At 34.1% G+C, this 19,824-nt stretch overlaps 2 protein-coding genes across 3 annotated transcripts in view; one reads left to right on the forward strand and one right to left on the reverse strand.

The window, feature by feature from the left end:
- Nucleotides 1–19,824, reverse strand: part of LOC120353388 (serine/threonine-protein kinase S6KL-like) — a 167,920-nt gene that overhangs the window by 66,877 nt on the left and 81,219 nt on the right. The window lies entirely within an intron of this gene.
- Nucleotides 1–19,824, forward strand: part of LOC111043901 (neurofilament heavy polypeptide) — a 33,103-nt gene that overhangs the window by 432 nt on the left and 12,847 nt on the right. The gene's annotated exons all lie outside the window — the stretch shown is intronic.

A 19,824-nucleotide genomic window follows, 5' to 3' on the forward strand; every position in this document is an offset into this window, starting at 1 on the left:
ACTGACAAGAAATTATTCTTGAAGGCTTAAATCTGTGGTAGAAGTATCTAAAGTAGCTAGAAGTAGACTATAGGGTTTTTTCCTGAGGGGAAACACGTTATTTGATAGGTAGAAGCACTGACAAGAAATTATTCTTGAAGGCTTAAATCTGTGATGGAAGTATCTAAAGTAGCTAGATGTATAGGTTTTTTTCTGAGAGGAAACACGTTTTTTGATAGGTAGAATCACTGACAAGAAATTATTCTTGAAGGCTTAAATCTGTGGTAGAAGTATCTAAAGTAGCTAGATGTACAGGTTTCTTTCTGATGGAAACACGTTATTTGATAGGTAAAAGCACTAACAAGAAATTAAAGTCTTAAATCTGTGATAGATGTATCAAAAGTAGCTAAATATATCACTTTTTGTGTAGTTGAGAAGTTGATATTGTGGTAATTATTCATATTGAATGAAAAAGACTAAGAAATTGTCAAAAAACCACTGATCTATTGATAATTAGAAAGACCGGTTTCGGTTATTACACCATTGTCAATCTCTGATAAACATGATTCTAATTATCAATAGATCAGTGGTTTTTTTGACAATTTCTTAGTCTTTTTCATTCAATAGCTAAATATATAGTTTGTTTCCTGATGGAAACACGTTATTTTTAATAATTGAAACATAGAGAAATAGATACTACAATCAGGATATTCGTTTGTCTCTGGTTAAAAGTATCATAAATAGCTAGATGCATAGATCGTTTCCTGAGAAATAATTTAGAAGTACAATTTTTCATATTCTGAAGCAATAGCAGTGCATAAATTTATGAATCATTGTTTTACTTTAGAAGTAAACAATATGATTCTTGGATTAGAGATTATGAGAAGTTGAACATCGTTTGAAATAAATAGGTAAGATTCGAGTAAAATTTTGAGTGGATTCGAACGTGGAAAGGTTAAACATCGTTTGTTGAGTTTGAAATAAATATGTAGGATTCTATTAATATTTTGAGTGGATTCGAACGTGGAAAAGAACATAGTTTGTTGGTTTTAGAAAGGATAAAAATACGATTAATTGAAATCAGTCTAGTGTAGGATTGAAAGTGTAAGAAAAATGTATTTTTTATTTTAGTTTCATAGTTTTTGAAAGTGATAGATTTATGAGTGGTTCAGGATGGAAAATAGGTTTCGATAGCTTACAATAGTTTTGTGATAGAACTTGATAGGACTTACTTATGATTCATATTATTTACATAGAACTGTGTTATAAATGGGGGAACTTCTAAAAAATACGGAGATTTTGATAGAAATTTAAATGTTGTCGGTCATTAACATTAGGCTCAATGTCAAGTTCATCTTTCATTTATACTTTTCCAGCAATTTAGATGATGTTCCTATTAGAATACAAAATTCTATGTTATTAGAATGATAATAATTCCTGAAAATTTGTCTGTGAAACAACTGAGAATGTTATCTATTAAATTACAAAGAAAATAAAAATGGACATCCCCAATTATAGTTTATTTTCCAATGACTGATTTTCATTTTTCCAATCAAGGTCATAAGTTTGGTTTTGAAAGAAAGACAAATTCTGATACGACCATACGATTTTTAATTATCTATTCTCCAATAAATATCTAAGAATATATTCTGTTTGATATCTTCCTATCGAATCTGTTATTTAGAATAAATGTGGAAGTCATCTATCAATTCTATTATTCAAAATAAATATTGAACAATCAACATCAATTCATTGAATTCACATTGAGTGTTACATCTAAACCAGTTTCATCAGTTATTTTTGAACAATAACTGAGAAACAATCAATTCCCAACCTGACCAGTGTTCTTATCGGACAATCAAATCCCAATTTCAAAACGTTACCACTTGGCTACACTGAACAACTGTTTACCCTGATAAATAATATTCTTATCTCAGCTACAAGAATCTCAGAATAGATTCTACGTTATGATTCACTTTCAACTGTTGGTATTGATTGAGCCTTGAGTGGGAAGCTTTTGAGTAATTCCCATAAGGTATGCTGGGAAGGCTGACAATATACAGTGAATGCCACTCTAGTCAATGCTGACGCTCTGGACCTTGTCCAATATATAACTATACACACTACAACTACAGTTATATTATACTAACAAAATGTCTCTTTTAATACTCATACAATGTATTAAACTATATAACTATATTCAGCACTAGCAGGTAACCCGTGCTCCGCAATGGTCTAATTAAAAACTCGACAAACTGAATACTCGACTTACTGAAATCTTGAAGAATTCAAAAAGATGGTCTTAATAAAAACTTGACAAACTGAAGACTTGACCTACTGAAATCTTGAAGAATTCAAAATAGGGCTATAAACATCCTCGGTAAATTAAGAATCTATAAATGCAAGATTTTAAGTTGATCAGTTGAGTAGTTCAGACGTGATGATGCGTCATTCGTGAATTTCCTATCCCGTACATGTATATGCCAATTATTTCCTTTATTACATTATAGATTATAAGATATCAACTACAGTTATATTACGTCAACACAATGCGTCTTGTATACTCATACAAGGAAAGTACAGGGTATTATTATAGGACGATAACCTTCTTATGATTACAGTGAGAATGTTGGACTTACAATTGAGTTTGAAATTGTTATCTGATGGAGTATGTTTCAATTATTAAGATCGTTATTCAGGGAATGAGAGTTATTGACCGAGCGAAGTGAGGTCTAAGATTCAGGTCGACGGTTTGGCATTTCTCTTAATGTTTAAATGTTTGTATGTTGCGCATTTACGGCGAAACGCAGTGATAGATTTTCATGAAATTTGACAGGTATGTTCCTTTTTTAATTGCGCGTCGACGTATATACAAGGTTTTTGGAAATTTTGCATTCCAAGGATAATATAAAAGGAAGAAGGAGCCTCCTTCATACGCCAGAAATCAGACTATAGAATATTATTTATCATAAATCAGCTGACAAGTGATTACACAGATGTGTGAAGAAGCCAGTCTATTGCTGTATTTCAATAAGGTCTAAAGTTTCAATCAGGTACTTGTGGATGAGAATACTGCGTGAGGTCTACTGTTCACAGAACTACTAGTTATAAAGATTCAACGTTGTAGATTAGATTACATCTACACATTACCAGTTTTCAAAAAGTGCACAGGATGAACACAATTTGAGAATTCAAAAAATGTATAATTATACAACTAGAAAAATGTTGTAGATTATCAAATAATAGTGCTTTGTTTCTTATAAGATTAGTACAGGAAGACCCAATGATTCATCTTATCATTTAAAAAATTGATAATAGATTATAAATTGAATAATAAGATTAATGGATTATACACAGTGTCCCCCCAAGGTTGTAACAGCCGTTGACCATAGATTCTACTCGACATTTCTGACAAAAGATGTTCAGTAAACGTCTTTCCTATCGACCTTAGTTTTCGATATATATATATATCGATTTTTCGATATTTTCAGAATATGCCTTCTTCTGGTTATTAAATACTCAATAACTCGAAAACTACTGGTCGAATTTCAATTTCAATGGTATTGTTGGAAAGAGAAAACATTTTTTACAAAATTGATGTGATTTAATTTGTTGTTAGATATTTTGTAGTTTTTTATTGGGGCTTGAACTTGAAAAAATGCTATTCTTCAAATTCAAAGTGAAATTTCAAACCGTTTTTTCTCGGTTTTTCTTCGGGTGATTGTCGAAAACTAAGGTCGATAGGAAAAACGTTTACTGATCATTTTTTGTCAGAAATATTGAGTAGAATCCATGGTCAACGGCTGTTACAACCTTGGTGGGACACCCTGTATGAACAATATTGACAGAACAGGGAAACAGGCTGAACTACTCAAGACTATTCCTTTCTGGAATTCTATTCAACCATATGCCTGATGAAATCCACCATACGAGAAAAATAAAATTATAATTGCTGTCATCCTTTGTTTGATTCGTTTATCAAATGTTACTGGCTCATGGGGTAAGGAAGCAACAAGATTCAAATCCCAATAGCTTTTCTTTTCCTTTAGAAATCATTCAAGAATAGTTTAAACTTTTCAGAGCATCAGATCTTTCATGAACTCCATGAGAAGATAATATCTGAGAGGTAGTAAGTTTCCAACAGGTACTACCGTAGAGTGAACAATCAATAGATTGTTATTGAATCTGTTGGATCTATTGATCGTTCATTCTATGGTTCTACTTCTTAGTTTCAATATTGAAGCACCAATTCCCTCCAAACCACACATTGAAGCTATGAGCTCAGATTGAAATGAATAATACTTATTAGGGTTAATATATAGGATTAATTATGAAAATACTTGAGTTATTGTATTTACTCTGGGAGATAGAAACCTAGTGGATGGGAATTCTCAGTCAAACAAAAATTCTGTATAAAACACAAATAGGAATCCAGGCTAGTGGATATGGGAATACAATCCTCTGAGCGTTTTCAAGTCTGAAGCCAGGTTGCACAAAAGCCGGTTAAATTTGAATCGTGATTAATTCCACGAGAACTAATCAGGGAAGCCGTCTTATCAAAGACGTATTCTCTGATTGGCTCTCGTGAAATTAATCACGGTTAAAATTTAACCGGATTTGTGCCACCGGGCCTGAGCGTTTTGAGACACTACTTCATAGAACTGAACTAGTGTTTTCATAGACACAATTTTCAATTTTCTTCAAATTTTTAGGATTGGAATTTAAAAAGATCTGATATACAGCATGTGGCACAAGATCTTCGCTTACAGTGAACAAACAGGCGAAAATATGTACTGAATTGGATTGGAATTTAAAAAGATATGATATACAGCATGTGGCACAAGATCTTCGCTTACAGTGAACAAACAGGCGAAAATATGTACTGAATTGGATTGGAATTTAAAAAGATCTGATATACAGCATGTGGCACAAGATCTTCGCTGACAGTGAACAAACAGGCGAAAATATGTACTGAATCTATGCATATCTCCATCACTGTCGACAATATGTATGTCCATATTATCAGAGTCTGCTAACAAAAGAAGTGGACACTTTCATCAATAGGTCATCGTACCGCCGAGCTTCCATTGAAAGAGGCAGCTCAACTCATATTATTACACTGTGGCCGCAACAACAGAATAGAATGCCAATTTTAAAAAGAGACGGGCAAGGCCATTGTTGGGTCTTTCAGAAGATTATGATGATCATGTTTTCGAGAAGAAGCTCTGCACAATAATGAGGAGGAAAGAGAGAGAGAGAAAAGTTCTGATGAGAATGTGTGAGAGACATTGAGAGAGAGAGAGAAAAAAGTTCTGATGAGAATGTGTGAGAAACAGTGAGAGAGAGAGAGAGTGAGTGGGAGATGAGGGTATGATTATTGTTGATTGGTGATTATCCTTCCCTCTGGACTTTCCACTCCACTTACATTTCAGCTGTTATTTTTCCGAAAATCGCTAATTTGCTAAATCGCTAAATTCCTGGAAGGGAAAGAATTCAATAAATTGGATGGGGTCAATAATATTGATTGATTGATTGATTGAGTACTTTATTCATGTAGATTACAATATACTGGCTTATACACTTATATACAATAGCTTACAATACAGCAAAATTATAGATGAATTTACATAATATAGACTAAGAAAATAATTATTGAACTGTATATGATATGAAAAAGTAATTTGTAATATAATAACCATAGATATTATATTGTTATGCATCTACATAAATTGGCGGAGCTTTGGACATATCAATGTCCATTCTTCGGAAAGAATACCAATCTCTACCAATATGTGTGTTGCTCCACGATCAATTCTGAAGTATAACAAAAAGCGGAACGTAAATATATAGGAAGGTAAATATAGGAACGTAAATATTACACTACATTCATTTAAGCATTCAACTTTCCAGCTTTAACTTTCAAAGTAAAGAGTGGAAAATTGGCTCTTAAATATCGATTTTTTTCTATTTAATTCAATTATATTGAAGTGGTTTGGTGGTTTCAAGTCCCAAAGAAGAGGGTGACTAATTGAATCTAAAGATCGAATAATGCTGCAATTCAACATAAATTCATGAAATTCAACTGCTAAGAACTTATTGTTCTTAATTACTCAAATCGATTCACTTTAGAACGAGTTCCCCAAAGGTGACTTGCAATTTATTTTGAACTGTTTTCAAGAACATAAATCGTGGTTTACAGCTTTTTGTTGAACACGAGGCATGATTGAAAGATCAGGAAATAATTTATTAGAAAGTCACGTTGCGAGGAAAAGAAAACAGTTCGTAATCTCTGAATGCATTTGTAATTAGTGAATCTACATGGTAATTGACTGTTTTGTCACTAACAGATGTCACATTCGTGACAAAAAGAACTGAATCTTTTTAATTCCCATTAAGCTTTAGTTCAGATTTCAAGAGCACCTCGCAACAAAATACATTATAACATGCTGCATATAGTGAGTGATTGATGTAAACAATTTTGAAACTCATACAGTCAGGACTACGTTCGATTAGTTTGATAAGAAATTAATCCAAATTGGGGAAATTAAGTTACATGACTATTGAAATGTTTGGCAGACGACCAACAGGTCATGTCATAATATATATATATTTGTGTAATCATCAAATTATTATTCATTGATTGTCATGTTATGTTTTTTCTTGTATCAATAAATATATTTTCTATTCTATTCTCTTCTTCTATTGAAATGTGGTGATCTTTTAAATTATATTATATTTTATACAAAACTTGACACAATTTTATACAATTCCATATTTATTCACGGCGTTTGTGTGATTTCTATTTCTTGAATGCAAATGGGGAGCCTAGCCACAATGTCATTCATCATAAATTATTCAAATCACAGCAATCAAAATGACATCATTAGTGAGATTTCTATCAGGCAAACAGAATCAATAAATTATGAAGAATGAAAACACAAATTTGAATTGTCAACCACTTTTTATTATTATTATATAAACAGAGCCTGGTTTCCTGGCTTTACCAGCCACATCTTCAGCTGTTTATATACGAAACCAATGTCTGCATATATTATAATAATAGTAAGTGGTTGACAATTTAAATTTGTGTTTTCGTTATGGAAAAGTACCACAACATCACCCAATAAATTATGCTACAATCAATGGAGAATGATGTAAAGAACTTTTTTCTCTTGTCATTTTCTCTTTTCACTGCTGAGAAATAAAATTTGTGTTAAAATAGTCAATAAATTATGCTACATATAATGGATAAATATCTAATGAACATCTTGTATCATGTTCTACTATGGTGCCAAATAGAATTTGTGCTGAAATAACAAACAAATTATGCTAAATACAATGGAGAACAATTTAATAAACTTCCTGTCCCTTGTCTTAATTTCTCCTGAAAATAGAATTTGTGCTCAAAAAATCAATAAATTAAGCTGTATTCAATGGAGAAGAATGTGATGAACTTCTTGCATCTTGAACTGCTTTGGTGAAAAGTAAAATTTGTACTCAAATAATAAAAAAAACTATGCCATATTCAATGGAGAACGATGTAAGGGCCTTTGTTTCTTGTGGTAGAGTTTGTGCTCAAATAATCTATAAACTAAGCTACATTCAATTGAGAACAAAATAATTTACTCATTGTCTCTCGTGGTGATTAGAATTTGTGCTCAAATAATCAATAAAGTATGCCATATTCAATGGAGAACGAAGTAATGACCTTTGTTTCTTGTGGTAAATAGAATTTGTGCTCAAATAATCTATAAACTATGCTACATTCAATTGAGAACGAAGTAATTTACTCATTGTCTCATGTGGTGAACAGAATTTGTGCTCAAATAATCAATCTATGAATTCGAAGCAGAACGGGATTGTAACTCATTGTCTCTTTTGGTGAACATAATTTGTGCTCAAATAATCTATGAATTATGTTATATTCAAAGCAGAACAGGATAATAAACGTAAGTGGCTGATATCTGGTGGAAAATAGAATTTGTGTTGAATAAACAGTGACAAAGCCGAGATACAAGTGACCCTATTCTAGTCAGTGCGTTATAAATGGGATTACATGCTTCCCACCCACATCTATAGGTATGGCAGTATTATAATGGCAGTATTTGATTACCATTGGTGTTGCTATCCTTGTCTATCATTCTACTAAACAGATCACGCTATCCTTCTCTAGCTCTGCAAACCTGCCAGAACGTGTTTCAACAATGTAGAAACATGATTAATCAAACAAATATTTAATGTCAATTATGTAAATTTACTAGTAGTTCTGTGAACAGTAGACCTCACGCAGTATTCACATCCACAAGTACCTGATTGAAACTATAGACCTCATGGAAATACAGCAATACGACTGGCTTCTCCACACATCTGTGTAATCACTTGTCAGCTGATTTATGATGAATAATTCTATAGTCTGATTTTTACTCTAATATTGGCGTATGAAGGAGGCTCCTTTTTCCTTTTATATTATCCTTAAAATGCAAAATTTCCAAAAACCTTGTATATACGTCGACGCACAATTAAAAAAGGAACGTACCTGTAAAATTTCATGAAAATCTATTACCGCGTTTCGCCGTAAATGCGCAACATATAAACATTTAAACATTCAAACATTTAAACATTAAGAGAAATGCCAAACCGTCGACTTGAATCTTAGACCTCACTTCGTTCGGTCAATCATATATACCGGTATCAGCTAACCTCAATAGAAGACAGTGGAAAGTCAGAGAATCGGCAACGCTGTACCCCTATCTTTCTCCACTGCCATTATAACGTGGACCTCACTATACACCTACAAACACCATTTGAACATAGTAGGCTAATAGACCACCCAACCATGCAATGTTGAATCTATTCAAGAATGATCAGATAGGCTTGCGTAATAATGGTATTTCTGTAAGAATAAATAGCAACAACCCTATATAGCTATACTGATTGCCTAGATAGAGTGAGGCCACACCTACAGCCTACAACACCTATTTACAGTGTAAATGTAAATAGACTGTGTGACATCGACTTATATCTAGTAGCACGGATTCAAATTGTCTGTTTAGTCTATGCTAACAGCTAAACAACACCCAGAAATAGTGTTTAGGATAGGATAAAGTAGGCTAGAAATCTAGAGATTTGAGTCTAAATAAATTAAAAATTTTGTGGCATGTTAATTTTCTGTGATAATCATTAAAATCTTCACTTATTAACTGATAATTTGATAGTAATGTTCAAAAAACTAATGAACTAACTGAATTAAGAAGATCTCATTTCTAATGGAGCTTTTAAAACTTCAATTATTAACTGATAATTTAATTTTAAATAATATTAAATAAAAAAGACTGAGAAATTGTCAAGAAACCACAGATTTTATTGATAGTTGACCGAGCGAAGTGAGGCCTAAAGGTGAGTACAGATATACGCGCCGCGAACATGAGCAATTCACTTTTAATCAGCTGACTATATCTGTATTTTTACAGAAACTGTATAAGATATAGATATAAAAAGGTTGGCATCAGATGATTTGAAAGTGAATTGCTCATGTTCGCAGCGCGTAAATCTGTACGCACCTTTAGATTCAAGTCGACGGTTTGGCATTTCTCTTAATGTTTAAATGTTTATATGTTGCGCATTTACGGTAAAACGCGGTAATAGATTTTCATTAAATTTGACAGGTATGTTCCTTTTTTTAATTACGCGTCGACGTATATACAAGGTTTTTGGAAATTTTGGATTTCAAGGATAATATAAAAGGAAAAAAGAGCCTCCTTCATACGCCAATATTAGAGTAAAAATCAGACTATAGAATTATTCATCATAAATCAGCTGACAAGTGATTACACAGATGTGTGGAGAAGCCAGTCTATTGCTGTATTTCCATAAAGGTCTATAGTCTCAATCAGGTACTTGTGGATGAGAATACTGCGTGAGGTCTATTGTTCACAGAACTACAAAAGTTCTATCAAAAGAATCAATAAAGAATCAACTACTAGTTAGAAAGACCGGTTTCGGTTGTTACACCATTGTCAATTTCTGATGAACAATAATAGCAAACAATAATAGTCTCTGATAATTTAATAGTATATTTTTAACTAATGAGAACTAATAAATTAGCATGGTCGAGAAGATCCTATTGGTGATAGAGCTCACGTAATTCTATGGCCTAGTTGCACAATAGTCTGTTAAATCTTAACTGTGATTAAATGATGATAATTTGAGACGTTTTTTGCTTCATTGAAGAGACTTGAAATGTTGTCAAAAATCCACTTCATTTAAATAAAAATTAACATGTTACTGGAGCATGCTCTCGTATGTGCTCACACATCATCAGCTGTGTTTTTTGCTTCTCTGATTTGTTCTCGTTGCATTCTACCGTCATTTAATCACCGTTACAATGTAACAGATATTTGTGCAACCAATCCTTAGGGTGTGATCATATTGAATGCTTATATCTGCAAGTGCACGTCAGATCATGCATGAGCCGAAAAACAACATTTGAAAAGTGACATGCCTGTAGCTGTTCACACTGAACGCAACCAGCAAGTGCAAACGTTCAGGGTGAATGTTACTATTGCTCTTTTTAACAAAATGTTAATAACTTAATCCTTATAGATTCTATTAGATTGAACATAACTTATCATACACATGATGAACATATGTGTTTGTAAAGTTCCGTTCAATCTAATAGAATCTATAAGGATTAAGTTATTAACATTTTGTTCATAACTTTGGTGTAAACCCAGCTTAATTCTATGGTTAAACATTCAAGCCTAGATGGTGCATATGACTCTAATGCCGGTTTGAAATATTTTAAAGTTTTTAATAAAAGGGCACTAAAAGTTTTCATATTGTTTTTATTTGACTCTAAGTGATTCTAACTTTCAACCCTCTTATAATTTAATAACTTACAAATCTACCAAGACCTCTAATCAAGGGTGGCGTTTGAGAAAAACATAAAACTGTATGACCTTGGGGGAAAAACAATTAATGTTCTCCAATAATATTCATGACCTTGAGAAAAACAACACCAATAATTAATGAACCATCAAGGTGGATTATTTTTATGTCAACTCATGAAACTCAGTGGGCGTTTATTGACACGGAAGTTGAAAACAACGCATAAATTTAGAAATCAATCATAAATAAACAAACAGAAATTCTGGAGTCACCCTGTCAGCCTTAGTTAATGTGTTGGGGGAACTTTAAGGGTTCCCCTCCCTACCTACTTATCCCTATCATCTTATTATTTTCCCCTCCATACCCCTTAAATTCACCCCCTAATTGTTCCCTCACACTCCTGTATTCTCATCCACTCCCCTTAAAAATCACCGTTCACGACTTATGCATAATTTATCGAGAAAAATAACGAGTTATTCGCATTTGGGAGGGGCTGCCTGAATCAATCGTTTGCGCTTCGGTTCGTTCCCGTCGACGGTTGCGGGAGCGGTTCGCTCCCGGAGACGGCAGCGGGACAAATGAGGAATGAATAATGCATCACAAGTTTTCGGGGCTGAAAGATTGTTACTGATTTGTGTGCTGGGTGCTGATTTGTGGAAAGGGTGTGATAAGGCGGGAAGTGAGGGAGAAGAGGAGGAGAGAGTCGGGGAGAAAGAGGTGGAAAAGGATGGAGGAAGGATGGTGGAAGAGAGGAAGAACGGAAGAGAAGGAGAGAGAAGGAAGAGGTGGGATAGGGATAAAAGACAAGCAGAATAGAGGAGAGAAAGAATAGAAAAGGAGGAGAAAGAAGGGTGAAGTGGAACTAGGACAAAAGACAAGCAGAAGAGAAGAGAGAAAGAACGAAGGAGGAGGAGAAAGAAGGAAGAAGTTGGAAAAACAAAGAGAAGGAAAAAGAAATGGGAGGAGAATAAGGAAGAAGTTGAACAAGTACAAAATACAAGTAGAAGAGAGAAAGAACGGAAGATGAGAGAAAAGAATAAAGAGATGGGCCAAAGACAGAGTATAACATGAGGAGAGGAGAGGCAGAATAGAAGAGTAGGTGAAGGATTAAGGAGAGAGAGAGAGAAGAGCAGAAGAGAAAGGAATAGGAGAGAGAGGTGTGATGAGGAAGAATGACAGAGAGAAGAGAGGCAGAATGGAGAAAGAGGGCGAAGAAAGAAGAGGTGGGACAAGCACGAAGGATAAGTGGGAAAAGACAGAGACATACAAGAGAAAAATATGAAAAACGAGAAGATGAAGAGAGAAAGAGAAAAACTTTGAAAAGTGGTAGGTAAGAAAAAGAAGAAATGTAAGTGAAAGGAGCTAGCAGGGTGGAGTAAAAGGTAAAGGTAAAGACTTGGAAAAGTAGAGGATATGGAGGAAGAAGTTAAAGTTAAAGGAGTTGGCAGGGTGGAGAAGGGTGAAAGGAGAATAAAAGAAAACAGAAGAACACTAGAAAAAGCAGATGCAGGAATAGAATAACAAGAAGAAAATAGCATTGAAATAAGAAGCAAACTGGAGAAGAAGAAGAAGAAGAAGAAGAAGAAGAAGAAGAAGAAGAAGAAGAAGAAGAAGAAGTAGAAAGAGAAAACAGGGGCAGAATGAGAAGTGGAAAACGACAGGAAGAGAAGAAGAAGGAGAAGAATAAGAAAAAGGAGAAGAAGAAGAAGACAACAGGAGGAGAAGGAGAAGAAGAAGAAGACAACAGGAGGAGGAGGAGGAGGAAGAGAAGAAGAAGAGAAGAAGAAGAAGAAGAAGAAGAAGAAGAAGAAGAAGAAGAAGAAGAAGAAGAAGAAGAAGAAGAAGAAGAAGAAGAAGAAGAAGAAGAAGAAGAAGAAGAAGAAGAAGAAGAAGAATAAACAGGCGAAGAATAACTGTAAGAATGAAAATAAGGAAGAGTCGGTAAGAAAGATGAAGTATCGAAATTAAAGCAGCTGTAAATAAAGAAGGAAAGTCAAGATCCAAGCAGGAGTCTTGGAAGTAGAGAAAATAGAAAATTGACAGAAAATCGAACCAAACCCCGGTGGGTGAAAAATTAATCGGGAGACCCACTAATGACTGAGGCGAACGCTGTTTTTGAGACATCGACTCGAGTCTGTTGATGAAAAATCACATTTTAAGTGAATCCGGCAGCTCGACTGACCTCGATAACTCGGGCAAAAAGTGCTCTGAGAAATTGCCAACAGCCAGCAATTAATCATTGTTGGGTGGGGGGCCATTGACAGTCATGACTCCAATATGATACACACATTGAGAGATTGACTGCTGTCTTGAACCACCGAGTGATCGTTTATCGAGTGTGACGAATTGCTCATTTCTGATCGATTAGTTGAGGGGGTTTTCATTACATTGAACTTCTTTGAGTGTTTCCATAATGTACTCCTTGATTCCAGTGATGTCCACGTTATAATGACAGTATTTGATTAATATTGGTAGTGCTAAACGTGTCTATCATTCGACAAAGTAGATAATGTTATTCGTTCATTGCAACGCAACGTTGCCGGATCGTTTTTAACAATGGAGAAGAATAATCGAGTAACAAAATATTCAAACTCAATTATGAGAATTTATAATTGAATCATTAAAAAATGATTCACTTGACAAATAAAATATATAACTGATTATTTTTAATAAGAATAAACAGTTAATATTACAGCAGATATACCGGTATCAGTTATCCTCTAAAGAAGACAGAACGAGGCTGAGAATCGTCAACGCTGTTCTCCTATCTTTCTCCACTGCCATTATAACGTGGATCTGACTGTAGATTCTACAGTCTAAAATATACACTATAGCTACTACAGTATAATTGACCGAGTGAAGTGAGGTCTAAGATTCAAGTCGACGGTTTGACATTTCTCTCAATGCTTGAATGCTGCGCATTTACGGTGAAACGCGGTAATAGATTTTCATGAAATTCGACAGGTATGTTCCTTTTTACATTGCGCGTCGACGTATATACAAGGTTTTTAGAAATTTTGCATTTCAAGGATAATATAAAACGAAAAATGAGCCTCCTTCATACGCCAATATTGAAGTAAAAATCAGACTATAAAATTATTCATCATAAATCAGCTGTCTAGTGGACTACCCGTTCAAAAACATCAAACATCTTGAAATGGTATCTTTCCATCAACGTTAGAAGACAGTTGTCTATAATACTACCCGTTCAAAAACATCGAACATCTTGAAAATGTATCTTTCCATTAACGTTGTAGACAGTTGCAGCCAGACCTGATAACAGCGCTCATACTCACCATAGAGAAACGATAGCATAGGTAGATATCCCATGGTATAGGGCGTTTATGTCGCAACTTCTACTGTTATCTCAAGCCGATAGTTCACATAGTTCTTTCCCATGCAGCTGTGTGACGCTGGTAGTCTCTCAAATTGTGCCGTTCATACATACACTCTCACCCCAACAAAACAGTAAAAATTGACAATAATCGACAGTAATCGGCTTGAGATAACAGTCATAGGGCGACATAAACGCCCTATACCATGGAATTCTACTTGCGCTATTGTTTCTCTATGCACTCACATTCCGAAACGACACGTCACGGTACGATAGGACAGAAAGCTCTATGTTTTTTAGGATTTTTTCTAGACATTTTAAATTGATAAATTATTTATTAATTTTTGAGAAAACATAACAACAGGTCAATGTAACTTTATGAGTGCGAGGTCTACTGTTCACAGAACTACTAGTGTATAGACCATACATTATAACAAGCGGGATTAATTTATTCTGTTGGTATGATAGATGTTTCTTCTACACTTATCGTAAACATGCTCGTATAATAATCACATGACTAGAAGGGGTTTCAGATACAATTATACTTTAAATGATTGTCCATAGCAATAATATAACCTTCGGCTTCCAATTTTAGATGAGATAGTGTTTCTCTTCAATACTTCTCTAGTAATCTTATCTTCTTAGAAGCAACATAGATCAAATCACTCAATAATGATAACGTTATAATAATGGAGTTGATCAGCTGTTGTAGCTATGGTGAAAGTGATATTTTCGAGCTCAAAATATTTAAGTGATTTTATTCTATATTTTGTGAATATTTGAAGTTTGGTTTTTGTTTTAACGGAAGTTTCATTATCAATCTATCTAAATTTGAAATTCTTTGTTTTATTCTGATTCATAGTTTCAGATTGAAGATTTGGTGTTGAAATTGAAGTGAACATAATATTTGGACGATTTGTGACAAAATCAGGAAATTGAAGAAGTTTTGGGCAATAGCCTGTTTTTTCTTTTCCGACTATTGTATTGTTCGCTCTATCTAATAAATAAATAAATAAATAATAAATACATGTAGCAGCCTACAACTGCAAACTAAAATTATAATACAATTTGGTAGAAAATGTTACTAGGCCTACTGTAATATCGATCAGTCAATAAGCAGCAAAACGTGAAAATTGATAACAAAATTTCCATTGTAAACGTACAACTTGTGAATTAATGTGAGAAAAGTGATGCAAGAATTTTTTAGAAGCAAGAATTAACTGTTAAAACAGTTGAAACTTGGAACCCGAGGAAAGTGATTCCAGAATTTTCTATAAACAAAAATTAACTGTTGAATAAAACAGTTGAAACTTGATTTCCATAAAAACCCACAATTTGAGAATGGATGTGAGGAGAGTGATACTAGAATTTCCTATAAACAAAAATCAACCGTTGAATAAAACAGTTGAAACTTGATTTCCATAAAAACGCACAATATGAGAATGGATGTGAGGAGAGTGATACTAGAATTTTCTAGAAACAAAAATTAACTGTTCCATTGAAACAGTTGAAACCTATGTTTCCTTCAGGATCTTCCAAGGTTTTTTGAAGCATCAATGTTTTTATGCATCACACAGTGCATTCACTTTTCCTATGCAGTAAATATCAGTCAAGGAAACTGACGGAAATCCTGTTGTGAGATGAAAAAGGTGATGATTGTTGTCATCATCATTATCATTATCATCCTCGCATGTTAACGGCAAATAATGATGAGAATCATGACGATTCCTATCATCAACAATGGGTGATAAGATGCAGTATCAGGGACATTAGAATCACGTGAAGAAAATAAGTTATTTAGATGCTTCAAATTCCATGTGAAGGGCATTGAGGCTGTTGTGAAGCATAAGGCATCAGATTGAATTTGCCTATTGTGAGGTCCTCGTTATAATGGCAGTATTAGACTAGTAGTTCTGTGAACAGTAGACCTCACGCAATATTCTCATCCACAAGTACCTGATTGAAACACTATGGACCTTATGGAAATACAGCAATAGACTGGCTTCTCCACACATCTGTGTAATCACTTGTCAGCTGATTTATGATGAATAATTCTATAGTCTGATTTTTACTCTAATATTGGCGTATGAAGGAGGCTCCTTTTTCCTTTTATATTATCCTTGAAATGCAAAATTTCCAAAAACCTTGTATATACGTCGACGCGCAATTAAAAAAGGAACATACCTGTCAAATTTCATGAAAATCTATTACCGCGTTTCACCGTAAATGCGCAACATATAAAAATTTAAACATTAAGAGAAATGCCAAACCGTCGACTTGAATCTTAGACCTCACTTCGCTCGGTCAATTAATATTGGTGTTGCTATCCTTGTCTATCATTCGACAGAGCAGAAGGCGGCATCATATTATATAGCTTGACAATGTTTCCAGATTGTTTTTAGCATTGTAATTAATTAACAGAATGATCAAACTCACTTATGAGAAAATGTATTGTTTAATAATTGAAAAATCTTGAGGAATGAAATATTATTGATTATTTTCAACATGAATGAACAGTTAATGTTACATCAGATATACTGGTATCAGTGATCCTCTATAGAAGGCAGTGGCAAGGCAGAGAATTGGCAACACTTTTCTCCTATTTTTCTCCACTAAATAAAGCAATCCTTGAACTCAATAAATAATTTTTTTCCAAATTTGAATATGAAAATTCATTCCTTTGGTGGTGAATATGATAGACCTGCAGCTTCGTAGCTGATAAGGTTATTTAGAAAATATTGAATGAAAACGAGTTGATATTGTCAAAACCACCAATCCATTAAAATAATATTTGAGTCAGTTGCTAAACCATTATCAATCGCTAAAAGCTTAGAAAATGAAAGGTTGAACATTGAGCAGCGAAATATTTATAGTGTGGGAGAAGCTCTACGATTGGCCAATAGCTGTCGACCAATGAAGGTTGAGCTTGACTGTTATTGGCCGAGACTAGACACACCCAAGAATTCCAAATATGGCTATGAGAACCTTTGAACAACAGATGAAGTGAAATTCAGTAACTGGCAAAACCAAATGGGTATTATGAGTATTTAACTCGTTGAAAATTGAGGATAATATATTTTATGAGTTATTTAGACAAGATTTGATGGATCAATTTCAGCACAAGTTCAATAAAAAAAGTAAATTCGTATGGCTTTTGTTGGTGGGGAGTCCCTTGCGGGAAGGTCCCACCGCCTGAATATATAATTTGAGCCGTCAATGGGCCTTACGACTGCCATACTTCAGCCGGGACCGACAGTAACGTGCCCATCCGATAACACGGGAGTGATCTGGTTAAAAAACGTTTGGTATTAAGAGGGTTTGAACATGGGATCTCTGTGCTGCTACGCAAGCACTCTATCCACTAGACCACGGATCACTACAAGTTCAATGAATAGAGTAGAGTATAGTGTTTAGATGTTTATAGATGAGTGTGTTTGTAACGTGATTTCAGTTGTAATAGGCGGATTTGTCTATAGTAAATTTTCAAGTAGTATATTTTTGTTTCAGGTTGAATTCTTATCAAATTATTTATCAATAGCAATATCTATTATCTTAGTCGAATCCCAGTTTCTATTTCCAACATGTAAAAAACCAAGTTGAATCCAATTTGTGAAAACCCAGAGTCCATAATCAAACCGAAATTCAAAATTAATATTATTTTCAAGGTTACATTTTGGAAATAAACTGAAACAAATAGTCATGCACTTACCATGAGACGATCACAACTGAAGAACGTTCTTAATACTACCATAGAGAAACAATAGCGTAAGTAGATATCCCATGGTATAGGGAATTTATGTCGCAACTTTTATTGTTATCCCAAACCGATTACTGTCGATTATTGCCAATTTTTACTGTTTTGTTGGGGTGAGAGTGTATGAACGGCACAATTTGAGAGACTACCAGCGTCACACAGCTGCATGGGAAAGAACTACGTGAACTATCGGCTTGGGATAACAGTAAAAGTTGCAACATAAACGCCCTATACCATGGGATATCTACTTATGCTATCGTTTATCTATGATACTACTTAACTTCTCATTCTCTAGCAAAAAACTAGTATTGAATTTGAAAACTGAATCGAGTCCTCCTCGTGTTTCCAGCTTACCTGAAAGTAAATAAAGTATAGTTATTATTTTAGCTATAAAACGAAAATAATGTAGTTTATTTCAACCAAACGAGAAATCTCTGTAATGTTGTAGGATGAAAACAGACTAAGAGAATGATCTTACTGATTACACAATTCCGTTCGGATCTGCTAATAAAAATATGCATGATAAAAACTAATATTACATGCGTTCGATTGGAAAATACACTGATCAGACAAGAAGCGGTATCTGATCAACATTATTATAATGATTCCACTGAAGCTAATCATATTGGAGCTTCATTAGAGAAAGAAAAGTACATAACTTGAAGAAATTTGGAAGTTCCATTCAGGTGTTCAAAATATGGGATAAAGAAATCTTCTTTTCCTTTCCTTTCTTTCTTCTTTTTTTCTTCTCCTTCTTCTTCATCTTCTTCATCATCTTCTTCATCATCATCATCATCATCATCATCATCATCATCATCATCATCATCATCATCATCATCATCTTCTTCTTCTTCTTCTTTTCTTCTTCTTTCCTGTCTCCTTCTTCTCATGTCTCCTTCTTCTAATGTTTTTTTTCTCCTGCCTTCTTCTCCTGTCTTCTTCTTCTTCTCTTCCTTCTTCTTCTGAGAACCTTCCCAAGGTTACTCTTTTTCGACTTATTCTCTGTCCGATAATCAGATGTTCTGGATGTAATTTCTTCTTCTTACTTCCATAGTTTCATAGTTCAAGAATATTCATGCTGAAGTCATGTTACAAAAAATAGCAAATACAATAATATTGAATCTGATAGTTGTTCAATTCTGTATTAATCCTTTGCGCTCTCATTTCCAGAATAGCTTCTTCTCATTTCTTTTCTTTTCTTCCACTTCTATCTTCTTCTCTTCTAAAACAGTTTCACAAAACTTCTGAATGATTATAATACTGTACATGAATGAAGCTAGCAATTCACTAAACAAGACCCATTCAAGAAACTTGAATCTCAAGAAAACACTCTCACTACATGCAGTTTAATCTGAGTGTTGAACTGTTAATGCGTTGAGTTGAACTCATACTCAATGAAAGTTCATTTCCAATCGTTCCTCTGTCTTCTCTCTTTCTTTTCAATCATTTTCTACCCACTATTCTCACTAATCCATGCTAGATTTCTATTTTCTGTCTTCTTCTCACACCATTCTCCATATTTTTCTCTCCCTATTTCTACTAATCTGGGTTTCTAAACCCTAGATTGGACTTGAAACCGATTTAATTTTTACGCAACATCACCTCAGTTACACTTAGCTCCTGTACTTACTTGTTTGTTATGCAATGGACTTAAAAAGTTCCTGCTTACTCTATCAACTTTGTACCAATTCTATGTTATCTCACTTGCTTGTAAAGAGGCTAAGTGCTAGATTGTTGTATCTCTAATGCGAGGGCTTATCTCTAAAGTGAAGTCCACGTTATAATGGCAGTATTTTGATTAACATTGGTGCTGCTATCCTTGTCTATCATTCGACAAAGCAGATGGCGATATTCTTTTCTAGCTCCACAA

The sequence above is a fragment of the Nilaparvata lugens genome, chromosome 10, assembly GCF_014356525.2.
Source record: "Nilaparvata lugens isolate BPH chromosome 10, ASM1435652v1, whole genome shotgun sequence".
In the NCBI taxonomy this organism is placed as follows: domain Eukaryota; kingdom Metazoa; phylum Arthropoda; class Insecta; order Hemiptera; family Delphacidae; genus Nilaparvata; species Nilaparvata lugens.